A 20,890-nucleotide genomic window follows, 5' to 3' on the forward strand; every position below is an offset into this window, starting at 1 on the left:
AATAATAATAAAATAAGAAAGTTTATAGTAGAGCTCCATCCATTAGAAACTTGGAAAATTTTATAAGAAGAAAAGAAAATTATCTAAAATGGCAATCAAAGTTAAAAGTCCTATGAAATGTAACCTATAATAATTAGGAACAAAATATGATCTTGTTTGAAAAACATAAGTTAAACTTAAAAAACTTTATTATAAGAAGAAAAGAACAATGTTAAATATAATGAAAATGTAACCTAGTTAGAATAATTAGGACCAAAGTATGATGCACTTTGAAAGCATAAGTTCCATGCGTTGGAAACTCATAAAAAAAATGGAAAAAATTCTCTAAAATGGTAATCAAGGCTAAAAAATTTATAAAATTCTAATGGAAATATAACCTAGAATAATTAGGACCAAAGTGTGTGTGTGTATATATATATGATCTTGTTTGAAAAACATAAATGGTGAAGCACATATTAGTATTCAGAAAATGTAAGAATTAACAGACCGAATTCTAAGGATTTCACTTTTGAAATTTTGTAGAACTTGCTGCCTAATGTAAACCAAGTACACTTGCACACAAAGCTTGCACTGAGTGAAGGTCTCTATTTATAAGCCAAGTCTCTATGCTTAATTACAATGAACATGCTCATCTTATCTTCATATCAGAAACGTTTTTCACAGGAAAAACAATTGGACCACATTTGATTGTTTCGTCAACATAAAAGACAAGGGAAAAAATTAATTTTCTTAATTTCACATAGTAAAACAAACACGTCTCTATATGTGTAGCTCGTTTTTATACTATATCTTAGCTGTGAAACCATGTTCCCATCTGCCACGTACAACTGCAACGTTTAAAACATCCCATTTGCATTGTCCAATTGTCTCCTATCTTCTTTTTTGCATGAATAACACTTTTTAAATCATATGAGTCCGTTTGGATACAACTTATTTTTGCTGAAACTGAAACTAAAAACTGAAAATTGAAAACACTGTAGTAAAATAATTTTTTAATGTGTGAATAGTGTCATGAGACCCATAAACAGTGTATAAACAGCATATGAATAGTACATAAACAGTACACTGTCTCCTAAAATCTGTTGCGCATGAATCATATATATATAAAAATAAAAAAAAATAAAAAATAAAAAATAAAAAAGAAAAAAGAAGAAAGGCTGGAATGCAAACCTGAAACACAAGAGTAAACGTGGATACAAACAAATACATAGTTGCTCCTATTACACTTACAAAAGTCTTGTACGTAATTGATGTTTCTTCATGAAAAAAATATATACTTCAAAGTTTAGAAAGAAAATGGTTTAAACTACGAGGTTAACAGTATATTATAATCATTAATAAAAAATATATATATGTTACATCGATCATTTGCAATAAATTGGAGGATAAACATGAGTATGTTTGAGGTTGCTGGCCAGTACATTAGTAAAATCTAGGGCCGGCTGAAGCTATAGGCCACTTAGGCAGTGGCCTAAGGCCCCCCACTGATAAAGAGGCCCCCAAATAGTAATAATATATTATATAATATTATATAATATCCCGTCAAAAAATTGTATAGTTTGAAAAAAAACTGTCTTAATCTTGAATATTTTTTCACACATGAAACTTATTTCGATATTGATGGTTTAGATTTATTTTCAGAACTAAAAGTTTTAAAAGAAGTTTTGCAAAAAAATGAAAACTCTCTAATTAATGTACTAAATTATATAAAGAGGCTAGAATCTTTTCCAAATGCATGTATTGCTTTCAGAATATTACTAACTATACCTGTTACAATTACTTCCGTATAAATAAGTTCTTCAAAATTAAAATTAATAAAATCATATTTAAGATCAACTATGTCACAAGAAAGATTAAGTGGATTAGTCATATTACCAATTAAAAAGGAAATGTTAGCGGAACTTGAATGCAAAAATTTAATTAGTAATTTTGTCTCTCAAAAAGCAAGAAAAATAAATTTTAATTGAAAAGAAATATATGAATTTATAATTAAATATAATAAAATGCCCCATTTAAAGATTTCGCCTAGGGCCCCTAAATTCATTGAGCCGGCCCTAGTAAAATCTCCAAATAGTTATAATTAAATTTGCTATTGTTTTTGTTTTTTTAATAAAGTTAGAGGAGTAAGTACTGTTTTTTTGGTGCAGAAACAAAAAATGTCTGCTTCAGTTAGGCATAAGGGTGGGCATATGATTAGCATGCAAAAGATTATCTTTTCAACCCTTTTCTAATTAGTCTTTGAAATCTAAAGTTTGAAATATTAAGGTAAAAAAAATAGTTTTTTATTCGTTAGGTAAGAGCATCAATGCATGTGATTTTATTATTTTAACGACTTCTGGGTAACCTCCCAGTCAAGAGGTAGGAGGTCTAAGCTTTTATGGACACAGCCATAAGCCATGTTTCATTTATATATTTTATACAAGGAATCTAGGGACAAATCTCACCACAAAGAAATATATTAGGACACGTTTGATAAACTGTAATGTAATAGTTAATCTCATGATTTAGTTATACGGTTGTTTGGTAAAGTTTTTATTATAAAAAATAATTATTCCTTATGAATAATTATTTCTTAAAATGAGAAATAGTCATACCTTATTAAAAGGTTGAAATTCCTATTCCTTCACTTAATAACACACTCAATTAAAAAAATTCCCAAACAAAAATTTCTATCTCTGCCCCTTTTGAAATATTTTATGACCCTTCTCTCAAAACTTTTCATCTCCTACTACTAGATATTTCCTATTTCTACAGGTATGGCCTTTATTTCCTCTCAGTTGCTGCTCTCTTTTCTTAAGAATTTTTTTCTCCCCTACTAGATCTCTGTGATTCCACAAGTACTCCACCCCCCCCCCCCCCCCACCCCCCTTTTTCTCTCTCTCTCTCTCTCTCTCTCTAGTACTATTTTTTGCGTTTTCAAAAACTTGTTGGTGTCCTTTATGCGCTTTTAAAAACAATCTTAGAAGGACAAAACAAACAAGAAACTTTATTTGCAATTCAATAGGCTATACTGAAACTCTTTTTTTTTTTTTTTTTTTTTTTTTGTTCTGAAACTTTTGTTTTATATTTGCAATTGCAAAAACAATAAAATAGGATTTTTATAAGTGTTAACCAACCTGTCGTGTATGGATTACACAAGCAGTCACAATCAAATTAATTAAAAAATAAAGGAGGTGATAAGATAGAGTTTGAAACAGCCACAAGCAGATAAAGAGGATAGAGTTGGAAATAACTCAAAGTCTGCTAAGAAGATAAACACAAGAAGATAGATAATAGACAATATGTATAAGATTCAAACTTGTATTTAAATATGCCTATTTATCACTTGTAAATTTATTTAAATTATAGGCTTATCGTAAATTGTAAAGTGCTATTTATACATTAAATGAAAATCACTCTAGTACGATTGACAAACTAAAGTTTCTCAAATATTTTCATATAGCTTGTTTATGTGCTGCTTTTCATGCTTCTCTCTTTGGGGAAAATTTGAGATTAATTCTTATCGTTCATATTGGGGAAAAATTTAGATTGGGAAAAAATAAAATCATCCCAATTCTTATTGTTAATATTTATTCTTTCTTTAAATTATCATTTTGTTCAATTATTAAAATTGTGTCTAAGCTTTTGCATTTTTTTTACATTTTATTTATCAACTTCCAATTTTTTTTTTTTTTTTTTTTTGGTTAGCATTTTAGCTGCATTATGATTTGCCTTGTCTATTTAGATATGGAATCAGATACACTTAATTCTCAAGGTCCTTCTAAACGAAAGTGGAATCCTGTTGAAGATTTGAAACTATTGGAGGCTTTGGTAGAATATCACCATGAAAGATAAGGTAACCCTAAGAATAAGTTTAAGCCCGGATATTTGAAAGTCTTGGAAGGAAAGATTTCTACCAAATTACCTAATGCTGGGTTAAGAGCAAAACTAGATATTGAATCAAGATTGAGGACTTCGAAAAAATTGGGTATTTTATCATTGTTCGAGTAAGATTGTAGTTTGTTGGTCAAATTTTACAACTGTGGGACACTTGATTGAAGACCCACAAGAATTTTTGACAGACCGATTGATTACTTATGTAGCTACTTCTATACAATGAAATAAAAGCAATTTTATTTACAAAAAAGAAGAAGAAGAGAGATTGGGTTTGTTGGAGGTCCTCTGTTCAAGATTGGGTTCGTTAAACTAATTCTTATCAACTGTGTTTGTAATTTTATAATAAGCGTATTTTAGAATATTTAATTTAAGATGCTTTTATTCTATTATCTTCATGGTTTTGTCACCAAACAAATGAATAATAATAAGTATTACATTAAAAAAAAATTCATACCATAAGTTCAAATCATATGGTATTTATTAAAAAAAAATGAAAATACCATTCTAGTCCTTATATTTTAGAGACGCAATTAATTTCTTACATGAAGCTTCATGAGCCTTGTTTCATTCTTAATCTCATATATACTGCAAAGAAATATATTGATGTCCTAGCATGATTGTAAAAAGTAATTATCATGAAATGCATACCATAAGTTCAAATCAGATGGTATTTATTATTAAAAAAAAAATGAAAATATCATTTTGATTCTTACATTTTGGTTCTTACATTTTGGAATCAAAGTCAATTTTCTACATAAAGCTTCATGAGCATTGTTTCATTCTTATATTTTAATAAGAATCTAGGAACAAATCAAACACACACACACACACACGCATATATATATTTGATAAGACATAAAGAAATATATTGATGTCTTAGCATGATTGTAAAAAGTAATTATTAGGGGTGTTCGCGGTGCGGTGTAGTTTTGGGCCATTTTTAGCACCGCACTTTATGATGCGGTTTAGCTAAAACATAACTGCACCACATCTTATTTTTGCGGTCACATGTGCGGTGCGGGCGATTTAGAGTTTAACCAAAACCATAACCGCTCTGCACCTTATTTTTGCGGTCACATGTGCAATGCTATGTATAAGATACGATTTGAAATCAGTATATTTTTCAAATTTTAGGCTTTTCTTACCCAGCCCAAAACTAATTTTTCTCTTTTTTTTAGGCCAAGTTTTAAATTATTGAGCTTTTTTTTTTTTTTTTTTAATTTTGGGTTGACTTTTCTATTCAACATTTGCTAGGACTATCAAACTATTTTTTTTTTTTAAACTAGGGTTATTAAACTACTAATAATATATTAATATTAAAAATAAATAAATATATTAATATATAAAGAGGGTGCAGTGCAATGCGGTTTATGCGGTTTTCTTATTATAAAACCGCAAACTGCACTGCACCATGCAATGTGGTGTGGTGCGATTATGCTATTTTGTAGGCGGTTTTGGTGTGGTTTTTACGGTTTTTGCAGTTTGGTGAACACCCCTAGTAATTATCATGAAATATATGCATACCATAACTTATGTTCCGTTTGTTTCGATGGAAAATCTTGTGTAAAGATAGTTTTCCATGTTTTCCATTGTTTGGTAACATAAAAAAAGATGAGTCAAAGGAAAACTATTTTTGGTTAACATAAAAAATAAGACTTATTTTTAGAGATTGTTTTCCATTAATTTTTTTGGAAAACAACTCTATCTCACAGCAAGCTAAATTAGGGAAGTTAGAAGGTTGTTTTGCCCGTTTTATAGAAAATGTTTTTTGGAAAATGACTCATTTTCTAGAAAACATCATTGCTGAAACAAATAGAACGTTAAGTTCAAATCATATGGTATTTGTTATATAAAAAAAAATTAAAAAAAAAAAGAATTATAATGAACATCAACCTAGACGAGAGAGTTTCCAAATAAAAAACCTAGATGAGAGTTAAGTTCCTTCCTAGTATGATTTGTTTGATTATTGGGGAATTAAATGAATTGCTCATTTTTTAATGGATTATATCTTTATCAAATTACATTAATAATTATAAATGAGATGGGTTCAAGTTACATCTAGTGTAACTCTCATAAAGTTACACCTTTTTTACACTATAGATTTATAAGTGATCTAACGGCTAAAAAAATATCATTAAATGTTATTACTTTCCATCTCATTCATAATTAATACTAGCATTTTCTCTCTTTATTTATTGTTTTTCACTTGATTAAAGCGCATACTGCCATTTTTAACAACTTGCATTTCTATACTAAAAAAAAAAAAAAAAAAAACCCTATACAAGAAAAATATCTGAGATAGATAATTGGTGAGAAATAGAATGGTCAAGTAACTTCAACTAAGTGCTTGGAAATAGTAGTTCATGTTCTTTTTTTATTTAATCGAGAAGAACAAGTTCATTTTCAATTAGTACTGTTACGATCCGAAGCAGTTGCAACTCTGTGAGAAGTATGAGCTTATTCTCCATTATAGTTGCTTCCTTATGTAGATACATGTAAGACTTGGGAGGCTATGCTTTGACACAATATATTATTGTTTTCCCATGGACATCTATTATTAGTACTTAATTATTTGGTTAACAAAACTTCCACACCAAAATATGAAGGCAAAAACACAACAATAGAGATGGAGGCACTGACCTAGTTATGTGAAAAGGAGCCTCAAGATTTTTGTCTCGTTTTTTTTTTTTTTTTTATGTATGGAAATGCAAGTTGTTAAAAATGGCAGTATACCCTTTAATCAAGTGAAAAATAAATAAATAAAGAAAGAGAAAATGCTAGTATTAATTACGAATGAGGTAGAAACCAATAGCATTTAATGATTTTTTTTAGCCGTTAGATCTCTTATGAATCTATAGTGTAAAAAACGTGTACCTTTATATAAGTTATACCAAATGTAACTTGAACCCATTTCATTATAAATATATGGAAAACCAAGTGAAACTTGGTTATAATTCATGTTTACGCATGAAAACATTCAACAATAGTGATAGTAAGGTCGTCTTATTTAGATGAGTGAGGTGGTCACTATAACTTTTACGCTAAGTATTATGAATGAGTCACTTGACACCAAAATTAAGAAAATTAAAATGGGCACTTAGTGCAAAATTATATTGCAATTAAAAGCTTATTTGGATTTAATTACCTTTTTTTTTTTTTTTTGGTATATAGCGAGGAAGAGGGAGGTAGGATTTGAACCACATACATGAGAATATGAGATACCATAAACAATATTATTACCACTGATCTATCACTTGAACCCCTAATGCAATTACTTTTGGAGTTATTCTAGAACCACAACATTTACTATAACCATCCCATGTGAAAAACTATGATTGATTGGCTGTTACTTTCATATGTACTCACCACTTATTTTTCACCGCTCACAATTAGCCATATAAGACAGTTGTGATAAAGGATGTGTTTTTAGAATTATTGTTACATTTGGTCATTCCAACTTGAAGACTCGAAATTCAAACTATCTTGACAAATAATCATAATTCTAATGAAGATCTAATTAATTTGATTAAATCAATCCGTTTCTTTTATTGTTTTTATTAAAATTGCTTGTTCGATACAAGAGATATCAAACCAAAAAACCAATCAGTTTAGATAGTTCAACCTCTTAATTGATTTCATCTTATAAATGGTTTTCTCTCATCTCATCTCATCTCATCCCTTCCAAATACTAAAGATCAATTCTCAATTCAACTTGCTTCCAGATGAACAAATAAATTATAGAAAACATTAAAGCTTTTGTCTTAAATTCTATGGGTTTCAGGGTCTAACCCAGAAGTTGGTTGTATGTTTGCAGCGACCGAAAGAACTCCTTCAAGGGCTGGCCCAAACATTTGGGCTAATCAACTTAACCTTAAGAGAGTGTTGTAAACTTATAATGGCCACATATTGGACTTCCTAAATATGTGTGTTCAGCCCACAATGCAAAATACATTGTACTAGGCCACTAGCTTGTAGCTACACTATGGAATGGACTATGGAGCCTCAAAAAAAAAAGGTCTATGGAGCCTCAATTTTCTTTTTCTTTTTTTGGATAAATGGAAAGACTGTATTTTTTATAAATGAGCCTCAATTTTCTTTTTGTCCAATTGATATTTCCTTCCATGTTATCTTTTCCATATCCACATATAGCAAGCATGACTGCAAGATGCAACCCTTAATATATCAGCTTTATATTTATTTTTTTTTAGTTATGAAAAAACAACCCATATTTCTCCAACTTTTACCGTCCCCTAAAAGTGATGCTACAACTATTACAAATTTCATTATATTAAATATAAAAAAATGATGTGTTAACTTTTACCTATAAAATAAAAATGATTAAAAAAATTTATTTGTTGTGCTGTTGATTTAAACATATATTGTCATGTCAATTTGAAAGTATTTTTTTAATAAAATATATATATATATACACACGCGTGCGCGTGCGCACACAAATAGTAAAGCACAAAAAGTTGTCTTAAAATGGATCAAAAGAGGCAAAGAGCTCAATTAACATCTCATCATCTTTTTAACGAAAACATCCAAGATTTAAATCTCTATTTTCCACATATAACTATGGAATTAAAAAAAAAAAAAATTAAAAAAAAAAAAAAAAAAAAAACAAAACAAAACAAAACAAAAGAAAACCAATAAAAAGATGGCTACATCAACAGTTTGTAAAAATATTGTAAAATAGTTTGTAAAAATGTTGTAAAATAATTTGTGGTTGTAACATTACTCAAATAGTAATGGTACATGCACAAAGTATTTTACAAACTATTGATGTGTCAAATTTTTACTGGTTCTCATCAGGGTCTACCACTAACATTACTTTTTTACTTACCAATATTCACCACATCAATAGTTTGTAAAATAGCTAGTGACTTTAGCATTTTCCATAATCAAAATTCAAATAAGATATATTTAATTTGATTTAATCAATCGGTTTTTTCCTTAAAATTGCTTGTTCGATACCAAAAAAAAAAAAAATCAAACCAAAAAACCAATAGAATTAGACTGTTCAACCTCTTAATTGATTTCATCCTATAAATATTTTTCTCTCATCTCATCCTTCCCAATTACTAAAGATCAATTCTCAATTCAAATTGCTTCTAGATGAATAAATAAATTATAGAAAACATTTAGAGTTTTTGTCTTAAATTCTATGAAACGTTATTTTTGGGCTGTGTTCCTTCCCATGTAGTGTGGGTTTCAGGGCCTAACCCATAAGTTGGATCTATTGGCAGCAGCCGAATGAACTCCTTCAAGGGCTGGCCCAAACATTTGGGCTAATCAACTTAACCTTAAAAAGAATTTATAATGGCCACATATTGGACTTCCTAAATATATGCGTTCAGCCCACAATGCAAAAACATTGTACTAGGCCACTAGCTTGTAACTGCACTATGGAATGGACTATGGAGCCTCAATTTTCATTTTTTTTTTTTTTTTTTTGGATAAATTGAATGACTATATATATATATATATATATATATATATATTTTTTTTTTAAACGAGACTCAGTTTTCTTTTGTCCAACTAATATTTCCTTTCATATTATCTTTTCCAAATTCACATATAGCAAGCATGACTACATGAAGCAACCCTTAATATATCAGCTTTATTTATAATTTTTATAATAAAAAAAAAAATCATGAAACAACCCATATTTCTCCAACTTTTACATCCCTTAAAAGTGATACTACAACTATTACAAATTTCATTATATTAAATGTAAAATAATGATGTGTCACCTTTTAACTATAAAATAGAAGAAAGAATTTATTTGTCGTGCTCTGTTGATTTAACACTATTCACATATATTGTCATGGTAATTTTGGAAATCTTTTTGTAATAAAATTGATATACATATATGTATACACACACACACATATATATATATATCTTAAAATGTATCTGAAAGGGCCAATAGTTTAGCTAACATCTCCTGATCTTTTTAGCAAAAACGTCCAAGATTTAAATCTTTATTATTTGCTTATAACTATAGAATAAAAAACAAAAAAGAAAATGGAACTGAGAGTAGTTGGTAGGCTATACTAGAACAATTATGAGAACAATTGTGAAAGACCCAATTTAGCCCAAAAAGGGATTTATATATAAAGTGTATATTAGTAAAGAAGCCATGCAAATTTGTTCAAGAATCAAGTGAAGAAGTGTTGTGTTTTAAAACTCAACAAATAGCTCGACAGATGTATCTATCGAGAATTACGAAAATCAATTTTTCGGATTTGATTTCATGCATATCCATGTGTATGTGTTTAGGTTTTCTTTTCTCACAACTCTAAACATATATAAGGATTATTTTAAGAGTTGTCACAATTGATGCAAGTGAATGCAAAGGTTGTTGCACTTATTGTTGCAAGCATATTGTGACCAGAGACATATGCCCTATTTTATCTTTATCTTGAAAAAGTTGCTGCGTTTGTACAGTGTAGAGTTTTGTAACTAAGGAGTTTCTTGATCTTTATCATGTGAATGAACTGAAGAACTTTGCAGCCAACATTCTTCTCAAGTTGATGTGTTAGTTACGTACTTGGATCCGTGCATCGATTGATTAGTCATATACTAAGAGCCGTGCATTGAAAATGAGAAATTGTCACTACAGAACAAGTCCAATTGGGAATTAGGGTAAGGGTTCAACTGTAGGTCGGTATAAATTACTGAGATTATTTTACTTGTAACTGTTCGTTTTAGTAATAGTGGATTTTCGAGAGTAGTAACCTTAAATTCACCCGGTGAGGTTTTTGCCTTGAAGGTTTTCCCCATTCGAAAACAAATTACCGTGTCGAATTTAATTTCTACTGCATTTAGTTATTTAATGATTTGTTTGTACTACCACGCGTTATTGCATGTTAATTGAATTAATTAATTAACTTGGCTAAATTAATTGGCTAATTTATCACAAGGGGTCAATACATTCTTGGCTATCAAGTGGTATCAAAGCAGACACACTCTGATTAGGCTTAATCTTTGCTGTGTGATCCATTGACCCCTATTGTCATGGCTACAACCGGCATGAAAAGATCTTTGGTTTCAAATATATCTTATTTTTCTAATCTCTACTTAATTGAGTGTATTAGAAAAAGCAAGTCTAAAAGTTATTTGAAATCTATCATGATAAATATTGGAAAAGATCTTAACATGACAAAGAAGAAACTAGACTGTCTCAGAATGAAAAAGTGCAGAGGAGTTCGTCTGAGAAGAGTGAAAGTTAAAAGCTTTGTTCATAAGTGGCAGATGAGAAAAAACACCATTCCTACTGAATTGTCATCTAAGCATGAGGTGTGCTTCATGATGAAGTCCATGTTTAAGGTTATGGACACATGCTTGTGATACATTGGTAGCTACTGCTCACGACACATGACTAGAGACCAATCTCTCTTTAAGGTTTTCGAGTCTAAGAAAGGTGGTAATGTCACTTTTGGTGACGGGAGCAAATCACAGATTAAAGGAAAGGAAACCATCTCTCTACCTGGATTGCCAGACATTGCAAATATGCTATATGTAGAAGATCTGAAAGTGAACCTATTAAGCATGAGTCAAATATGTGATCAAAACTTTATGGTGCTGTTCTCAAAGGGGAAATGCCTTGTGTTGGATGAGTCTAGAAAGAAACTCATAAGTGGTGTTCGCACTCTAGACAATTGTTATGGTTTAGTCCCTGATGTTAATATTGTGTGCAATAGTATTCATGTGCCAAATGAAAATCTATGGCACCAAAGGATGGAACATACTAGTTACAAACATCTTTCAATTGTATCTAAGCATGAATTAGTTTTGGGGATACCAAAGCTCAGTAGAGTGAACAATGTTATGTGTGGACCGTGTCAGCTTGGGAAACAAACAAAAGCTAAACATTTGGGCACTCAGACATCTGCTACATCTTGAACATTAGAGCTACTCATCTAGATCTTATAGGTCTAACTAGAACCGAGTCTCTTGGTGGAAATAGATACAGCATGCTTGTGGTAGATGACTTCACTAGGTACACTTAAATCATTCTTCTAATATCCAAGTCAAATACTCATGAGCACACTAAAGCCTTGTGCACAAGATTGCAAAATGAGAAGAGCTTAAAGATTGATCAAATTCAAAGTGATCACGATAAAGAATTCGAGAACGCTTACATGGAGTCCTTTCGCACTAGATCAGGTATATCTCTAGAATTCTCTGCTCCTATTACTCAACAAAATGGTGTAGTAGAAAGAAAGAACAGGGTTATTCAGGAGATGGCTAGAGTCATGTTGCACAACAAGGATGTGACTAGAAACTTGTAGGGGGAAGCCATCAACACTGTGTGTCATACGGTTAATAGGGTGTATTTCAGACCTGGTACCAAGAAAACTCCCTATGAGTTATGGAAAGGAAAGAAACCAAATGTTAAATATTTTAGAATCTTTTGAAGTACTTGTTTCATTCTCAAGGATAAAGAGAATGTGGGAAAATTTGACTCCCAAAGCAATGAAGGAATATTTTTGGGATACTCCTCTACAAGCAAGGCTTATCGGGTATACAACAAGAGAACCTAGAAGGTGATGGAAACTGTCAACATTGTTATCGATGAAACCTTCAGAGTTCGGCTCTGAGAAAATTAGTGAAGAAATCTCAAAAGAAGTTCTTCCTCCCGAGCCTAAGGATGTTCAAGAAATTGTTGATTAAGAGCTCGCATCTCTAAGTACTCTTGGCACTCCAAGTGTTGTAGAAGGTTCAACAGACATACCTACCTCACTTGATTCTAAATCTCATGAAAAGAAATGACCTTCCTCCAGGATCAAGTTAAATCATCCTCTTGAAGTTATTGTGGGAAGCATGAATGAACTTACACTAAAAAAGCATACAGTTGATAAATGTGTTGCTAACTTTGTGTCATATTCTTATTATTTGTCACAAGTTAAACCCCCCAAGGTTGAGGAAGCTCTTCAGGATGAAAGCTGGATTAAGGCTATGCATGTATGAACTGCTTCAATTTCAAAGGAACGATGTCTAGACTCTAGTACCTAGACCGGAAAGGGAGCACATCATTGGCACAAAATGGATATTCCATAATAAGACTGATGAGGAGGGTAATGTGATCTGTAACAAGGCTCGTCTTGTGGCTCAAGGATACTCTTAAATGGAAGGAATAAACTATGATAAGACATTTGCTCACGTAGCCCGTATGGAGTCCATCAGGATTCTCCTAGCCCTGGCATGTCACTTGAAGTTCAAGCTTTACCAAATAAATGTAAAAAACTACTTTCTTGAATAGGTTCCTTAAAGAAGATGTCTATATGGCTCAACCAAAAGGATTCATTGATCCACACTTTCCAGACCATGTGTTGTACCTCAAAAAGGCACTCTATGACTTAAAGCAAGCCCCTAAAACTTGGTATAATCAGCTCACACAATACTTGGTATCACATAGGTTCACAAGAGGAAAAACTGATTAAACTCTCTTCATTAAAAGGGAAGATGGCGAATTGATAGTTGCTTAAGTCTATATTGATGATATCATCTTTAGATCAACAAAGGATGAACTTGCTCATAGTTTCTCCAAACTCATGCAAGCCAAGTTTGAAATGAGCATGATTGGAGAGTTGAATCACATCCTTGGGTTGCAGATCCGTCAGCAAGAGTCAGGTATATTCATATCTTAATCTAAATATGCTAAAAATCTTGTGAAAAAATTTGTTTTGGAATCTGCTAGTTCTATTAGAACCCCTATGAGCCCAAATGTTAATCTCATTATTAATTTGTTGGGAAAAAGTGTTGATTTGTCTCTATATAGAAGCATGATAGGTAGTCTTCTTTATCTTACTGCTAGTAAACTTGATATTAGTTATAGTGTGGGAGTGTGTGTTAGATATTAGGCTAATCCCAAAGAGTCTCATATGATTGCTTTGAAAAGAATCATAAAGTATGTCAAAACCACTACCGATTTTGGTGTGTGATATAGTAAGGACACAAATGATGTCTTAGCTATGTATTCTGACGCAAACTGGGCTAGAGGTATTCTGACGCAAACTGGGCTAGGAATGCTAATGATAGAAAAAGTACTTCGGGGGGTTGTTTTTATGTAAGTAATAATCTTGTCTCCTAGATAAGTGAAAAACAGAATTCCATCTCATTATCCACTGCAGAGGTTGAATACATCGCTGCTGGTAGCTGTTGCACCCAACTTTTATGGATGCAAAAACTCTTCCTTGATTATGGTGTTCATCAAGAACATGTTACCATCTATTGTGACAATACCAGTGCCATCAATATCTCTAAGAATCCTATTCAACATTCTTGAACTAAACACATAGAGATTCGACATCACTTTATTCGGAAGCTTGTCGAAAATCGTACTCTCACTCTTAAGTTCATTCACACTGATGATCAAAAAGCTAATTTGTTCACCAAACCTCTTGATAGCAAACAGTTTAAATTCTTTCACCAAAACATTGGTGTTATCTCCATGGATTGATCTTCTCTTCTCCTCTTCCTTCCTCATGCATTTGCATCTAATTTTTATACTTTGCTTTCTTTAACATGTTTTTGTTTGTTTGTTTTCAATTTTGCTTTATTTTTTTTTCATAAAAATAAAATTGAAAATTTAGAAAAATATAAAAACTATGTGTATTTTGTATACATTGGTACTTGTGTACCTTAGATGGCTATTGAAACAAAATTTTCTAAACTTTATATCTTTTGTAGCTTAAATAAATATCTCTATGCACAACTAAACAAGTGAGCTTTATGGCTTGTATCTGTGATGAGTAAGATTAAGTAATCTTTTGTACTTAACACTCGTATCACTCTTTTTGATGTGAATGACTAAAAAATCCTTAGAGAAAGGCATAAATATTCATCTCACTATTGTTGCCTACCGATCATAAAATGATATCTGTATGCTTTGGCAAAACAAAAGTGCAATGTCAAAAGCTTAACATAACTAAGTATTTCTTTTCTCTCTCTTATATGCTCATGCATGATATGCTTAACAAAAAAAAAAAAAAAAAAATGCAAAGAACGATAAAAGCAAAAAGAATCAAAATGTTTCATATATAATTGCAAATGTGTCTTCTAGGAGATGTGGGAGTTATAGGATGTACCTTAAAGGTGATAGTCTCCATCAAGCAGTTATGATTATGTGTGAGTTAAATTGATTTTCTCATATCTTAAATTATCATAACATGCAAACACTTATGCAATCTTGCGATGTTTTTCACACACAACACGCAAATTCTTTGTTACTTTTGATATATGTGCAGGTACAATGTGATTTGGCCATCACAAGGAATACATGTGTTAATGTATGCTCATTAAACTATCTTAACTTGTTTTTTAAAATATAAAATTGGTTAGACTTGTTTAATGTGTGTGTGTTTTGGAGCCAAATGCTTGACATTTTTTTTGTTGAGAGATGTTTTTGAGAGCTTAAAATGTTGTTTAGATCTTTGGTTGAGTAGCATGCTTGATTCCATTCATTTCTGTGTTTCTATCTTCTTTGAAAAACTATTTTTACACATCTCAACAACTTCTCGACACATTTCGATAACTAGGCTATCTATCGAGATCTTTGATCTTCCTTTCTCGATAGAAGTTAACACTATCTCGATCCATCAAAGCATTTGGCTTCTCGACAGTTTCTCGATCCATCAAGAAACTTTTTGTCTGCTCAATAGATGCTCGATAGCTGTTCGATCCATCGAGGTCTCTTTGTTGTGGACAACTCTCGATAGTATCTCGACAGATAAATCTATCGAGAATTAGTGCTCGATAGCTCTCGATACCTCTTGATCCATCGAGCTTCGTGCTTTCTATTTATAGCCTCATCACGATTTTTCTCTCATTTTATCCGATCTCTCTCAATAGAAACACACTTCTTTCTCTTCCAAACACTTTTCACTCAAACTCTTCATCTTCCCCACTTAGATTTCGGCCTAATCCTTGCTTTTTCCCTCTAGTATGATCTCTTTTCTCTTATTAATCATGCATTTCATACTTTTTTACCTAAGTTTTTAGGGTTTTTGAAAACTTTTGAGGTGTTTCAAAATTGATGAAGTTTTTGTGAAATTTTTAGGTTGGGTTTTGTTTAAATGATCCTACATGCTCATGCATTGCATCACATTTGCATTTTCACAATGTTTCATGGATTATAGATGTGTGTTTTCTATGTTGAAATCTTGTGTGCTAGTAGGATTGGATTAGGCAAATCCCATGATGTTTTTATTGATTGCATGTCACATGTTCGTGTATTTTTCATGCATACATACCTCTCTTTTCTATCTTATTGATATTGATATTGTTTGGTACTCTTCTGCTTATCTTTCTCACACTAAGCGCAAGTCTGCTCCATCCAGAACCCTCCTCATTTTGGGGCATAGTCTTCTTTTGATCCTACTCCTTCTCGAGGTATACATATAGTAGTCACTCCGGAGTTTATCTCTGATGCGTTACATATCCTGAAGGTATCACATCTTGATTACCCCGGCTGTCCTTGTTTTCGGACTTTGTCCAAAGATGAACTCATGTCTCTTTTCTGTGAGACACCCTCATCTTAGGGTGACCGTCCAAACACCCCTTGCTCAGACTTTGCAAAAAGTCTGAGATTTTCGAATATGGTGATGACATTTGTTTTACATCCCTTATCTCACTATAATTCTATTACTGTGCCTCATGCTTGATTTTTGTTATCCCTACTTGAGGGGCTTACCATTGATTTTTCCTCTCATTTCATACTCTCCCTTATAAATGTTTATAAGGATACAGCGACACGTGATAAGCTTATTTTCCCTTCTGCTATCACGAGGATCATTCACCACGTGTTTGTTTCCTATCTCGAGTCTCCTCACTTCTCTGTCATGGGTGCCATCAGCAGCGCGTTCGTTAGACGGAGCAAGGCCCAGCTTCGACTGAAGTGGCCATGGACCGAGATGGCGTTTCCTCTAGCCTGCTCTACTTCATCTACCTCCACCCTTTCTTCTTTTACTGCAAGTGGTATGGCCCTCAAGACAATCATGGCGTAACTTTAGCACATGGATGCTCACCTTGACACTTTCAGTAATGAGTTGTATCAGGTGAACACCTGTGTCAGTCGTACTGCATGACAACAGGCTCGCCTTAGTGGCTTCGTAGAGTCTCCCTCTCCTTCTTTAGAGGCATCTGAAGACGAGGATAATGACGGTGACTCCGGTAGTGACGATGATGCTACTACAAATGAGGATACTAGTTCTTCCGGTGACGATGAGATGACTGCTTCTCAGTGTATAGGAAATATTTTTGTTAGGGGGAGTGTTTATTTTTATGAAGGCTGTAGTAAGGACTTTTTTGTATCTTTTCTTTTCTTTTTTCTTTAGATACATTGTTCTTGTACATTGGTCTTGTGACTACTTTGTGATAGCAAACCTTGTATCTATTTGATATATATTAAAGTTGTTATTACAGTTTCACCTATCTTTCCATGTGTTATTTCTTTTCTCTCTTTATGTACATGATTCTTATTAATTATATGCAATTTTTTATTTTTCTGTCTCACACTAAAATGTCGTGATGAGTTTTATTTAAAGTGTTTCAAAAATATAGGTTGTCAAAGTCTATCTTACCATGAACTCTCTTCTTACAAAGTTTTTCAAGAGTTTTTGTTAGGATTAGATTTTATTGTATTCAACAAGTGAGCATGAGTTGAGTGAATTATGTCGTCTCTCATATTTTCATTTGTTTATTATGGTTTTATAGCGGATTGCCAAATGAGAAAATTTTTAGGACATATGTGGATCATGTTAAGAACATATGTCATTTAGAATTGGCTAATCTTTTGACAAAACGCATTTTACTTGTAATTTGGTAGATTTAGGATGTGTTTATTACTTCAAGAACAAGAGTTTAAGTTCAAGTATTGAAGCAATGCAAATATGTTCAAGAATCAAGTGAATAAGTGCTGTGTTTTAAAACTAGACAGATGTATTTATCGGGATTTAAAATGTGAAGCTCGATAGATAATCTTGACAACTGTATCTATCGAGAATTATGAAAATCAGTTTTTCATATCTGATTTCATGCATATTTATGTGTATGTGTTTAGGTTTTCTTTTTTCACAACCCTAAACATATATGAGGATTATTTTAAGGGTCATCACGATTGATGCAAGTGAATGCAAAAGTTGTTGCATTTATTGTTGCATGCATATTGTGATTGGAGACATATGCCCTAGTTCATCTTTATCTTGAGGAAGTTGCTGCGTTTGTACGCCATAGAGTTTTGTAATCAAGGAGTTTCTTGATCTTCATCATGTGGATGAACTAAAAAATTTTGCAACCAACATCCTTCTCAAGTTGGTGTGTTAGTCACGTACTTAAATCCGTGCATCGATTGGTTAGTCATGTATTGGAAGCCGTGCATTGAAAATGAGAGATTGTCACTACAGAACAAGTCCAATCAAATATTGGGGTAAGGGTTCAATTGTAAGTTGGTATAAGGTATTGGGATTCCTTTACTTGTAACCATTTATTTTGATAATAGTGGATTCTTGGGAGTGGTAACCTTAAATTCACCCGATGAGGTTTTTGCTTTGGAGGTTTTCTCCATTCGTAAATAAATCATCGTGTCAAATTTAATTTCCGCTGCATTTAGTTATTTAGTGATTTGTTTGTGCTACCATACATTATTGCATGTTAATTGAATTAATTAATTAATTTGGCAAAATTAATTGGTTAATTTATCACGAAGAGTCAATACATTCTTGGCCTATCAATGTAGATTGATTTTATTATACAAACCATCAAAAAACTTAAGAATATATAGGACAAAACATAATTATTATTGCACAGCAGTATAAGTTTGCACTTGGGATTTGGAGGGTGACAGAGATCAACATGCGAAAGCGAGCATACAAGAGCCTACTTTATTTAGTGGATATTCATGTTATGTTGCATAAAGGGAAAATTATAGTGGTGCATATGTGAAAGTCTGAAAGAGAGCAAGCAAGATAGCAATAGGAAGATACAACTGAGACTCATGTAGAAAAAAGATGAGAAAAGCAAGGCTCAAAACTCCATAAGCTCAAAAGTTCCATCAGATTCAAAAGCCACCCATCAACCTCGACTTCTTGTGTGCTAGCCCCATTTGAAAATATGGATAAGTTTGTAAGTTAATCAGTGAAAAGTTCACTGTCTCCTGCATAACAATATATTCACACAAATTTGATCGGCTTCAAACAAGTTTAGGTATACTTTATGTACAATTAAAGTTAAAATATAGCCTCAAGATCCAAGACGTATATAATCCAAAAGCTTGAAGCTGTCAAAGTTGAAGACTGGATCGAAAAATTGATCCTAAAGCTTTGAAGGAATAAAACTCTATCATGAATTGGATAAATGCATCTACCTTCTCACATGAAGGTGGACCGCAAGTGTGGGACTCACCTCATGTGAGAGGGTGGATCGAATATATATAATACCACACTTTTGAAGGATCTGGTTGATAATGTCATGCACAAGTTAGAGACAGAGACAAGTGATTCAAAATTCATAGATGCACTCTATAATTGGTCCCAGAAAAAGTTGATGATGTTCCATACTATCCGGACACTATTAGTTTTGACTTTCGAGTCTGAATTTGCCACAAAAATGAATTTTGAGTCATTTGAGTCCAAGTCTAGCGAGTATTTCCCTTTTTATGATTTCAATGCGAACATTTCTATTTCCAAAAATTCAAGTATAACTTCGATAATGTCCTAGCTTTAAATAATTTCATTAATGAGCTTAAGGCGCTTAAAACTTAAAAGTTGTAATGAAAATCCTAAACTTGCTCAACAAGTGAAGGCACAACCTCAATCTGTAAAAGAAGAAATTGAACACATTAATTTAGCAAAGAATAATGAACTATAGATTATTCAAATTGGTAATACCATGTTTGTGAAGGAGAAGGAACAATTTGTGGCCTTGTTTAAGGTGTTTTCAAGAAGTATTTGCATGGTCATATGAAGATATACCTAGAATTGATACCAACATACAAGATACCAACCTATCTAGACATAAAGCTTGTCAAGCAAAAACTTATACGAATGAATCCCAAATAGACCCTAAAAATTAAGGAAGAGAAAGAATACAATGTCAAATTCCTTAAAGTGGTAAACTATCTCGAATTGTTAGCCAATATGGTCACAATACTTAAGAAAAATCAAAAAGTCTACATGTGCGTCAACTTTAGACATTTAAGCAAAGCTTGTGCCAAAAATGGCTTCACATTAACCCATATTTGGTGGATAATGCGGTAGGCCATGCACTGCTCTCGTCTATGGATGGTTTTTCAAGCTCAAACAAATCAACTGTCATAAGGACATGGACAAAAATTTCTTCTTTACTTAGGACATGGACAAAACTTTCTTCTTTACTTTATAGGGCTCAACTGTTATAAGGTAATACCCTTTATACTAAATAATAAACCATATACTAACGAGCTATTACTACTCCTTTGCATGATAAGATACACAAGAAAGTAGAAGTGTATGTGAACGACATGACTGATACACCATACGAGCATTCCTAGCTTAGTTTATGGAAGAATCCAAGAAAGAAATGAAGTTTAATACATAAATAAAAATATAATTGAATATAAAGTGAAGTATACTCCCTTAGAGAAAACATGGGTAGCATTAATTTGGGTCATCCAAAAGTTTAGACACTACATGCTCACATTTTAGGTCCTATTGATTACTTATATGGATCCATTGAAGTATCTAATGGAAAATTCAATACTAGATTGAAAGACTTCAAAATGGTTACCACTCTTGATTGAGCTTGTTAGAGAATAGGTGATTCTAAAAGATTTACAATGCCAATTACTATACTAAGGATTAGCTTGATGACCTCTTTACCAAAAGGCCTTGCTTCCTCCATATTTCTTCGCTTATAGGCCAAACTTATGTTCCTTCACTGATCATTCATTTGGGGGGATGTTATTAAATCCTCCAATTTCCTCCAATTTTTATTTAAATGTTAAGAGTTAAGATGTAGGGGATTAGTTTCT

At 32.2% G+C, this 20,890-nt stretch overlaps 1 protein-coding gene across 2 annotated transcripts in view; it reads right to left on the reverse strand.

The window, feature by feature from the left end:
• LOC126702153 (carbonic anhydrase 2-like) overlaps positions 1-20,890 on the reverse strand; it is a 30,840-nt gene that overhangs the window by 4,298 nt on the left and 5,652 nt on the right. The window contains exon 1 of one of the 2 annotated variants that reach the window (XM_050400810.1): positions 488-630. The exons of the other annotated variant lie outside the window; for it this stretch is intronic. The gene's annotated coding sequence lies outside the window, so the exon portion shown is untranslated. Of the gene's footprint in view, positions 1-487; positions 631-20,890 lie in introns of those variants that run through there. 2 annotated transcript variants of the gene reach the window in all.

This window comes from Quercus robur, chromosome 10 (genome assembly GCF_932294415.1).
Source record: "Quercus robur chromosome 10, dhQueRobu3.1, whole genome shotgun sequence".
NCBI lineage: Eukaryota > Viridiplantae > Streptophyta > Magnoliopsida > Fagales > Fagaceae > Quercus > Quercus robur.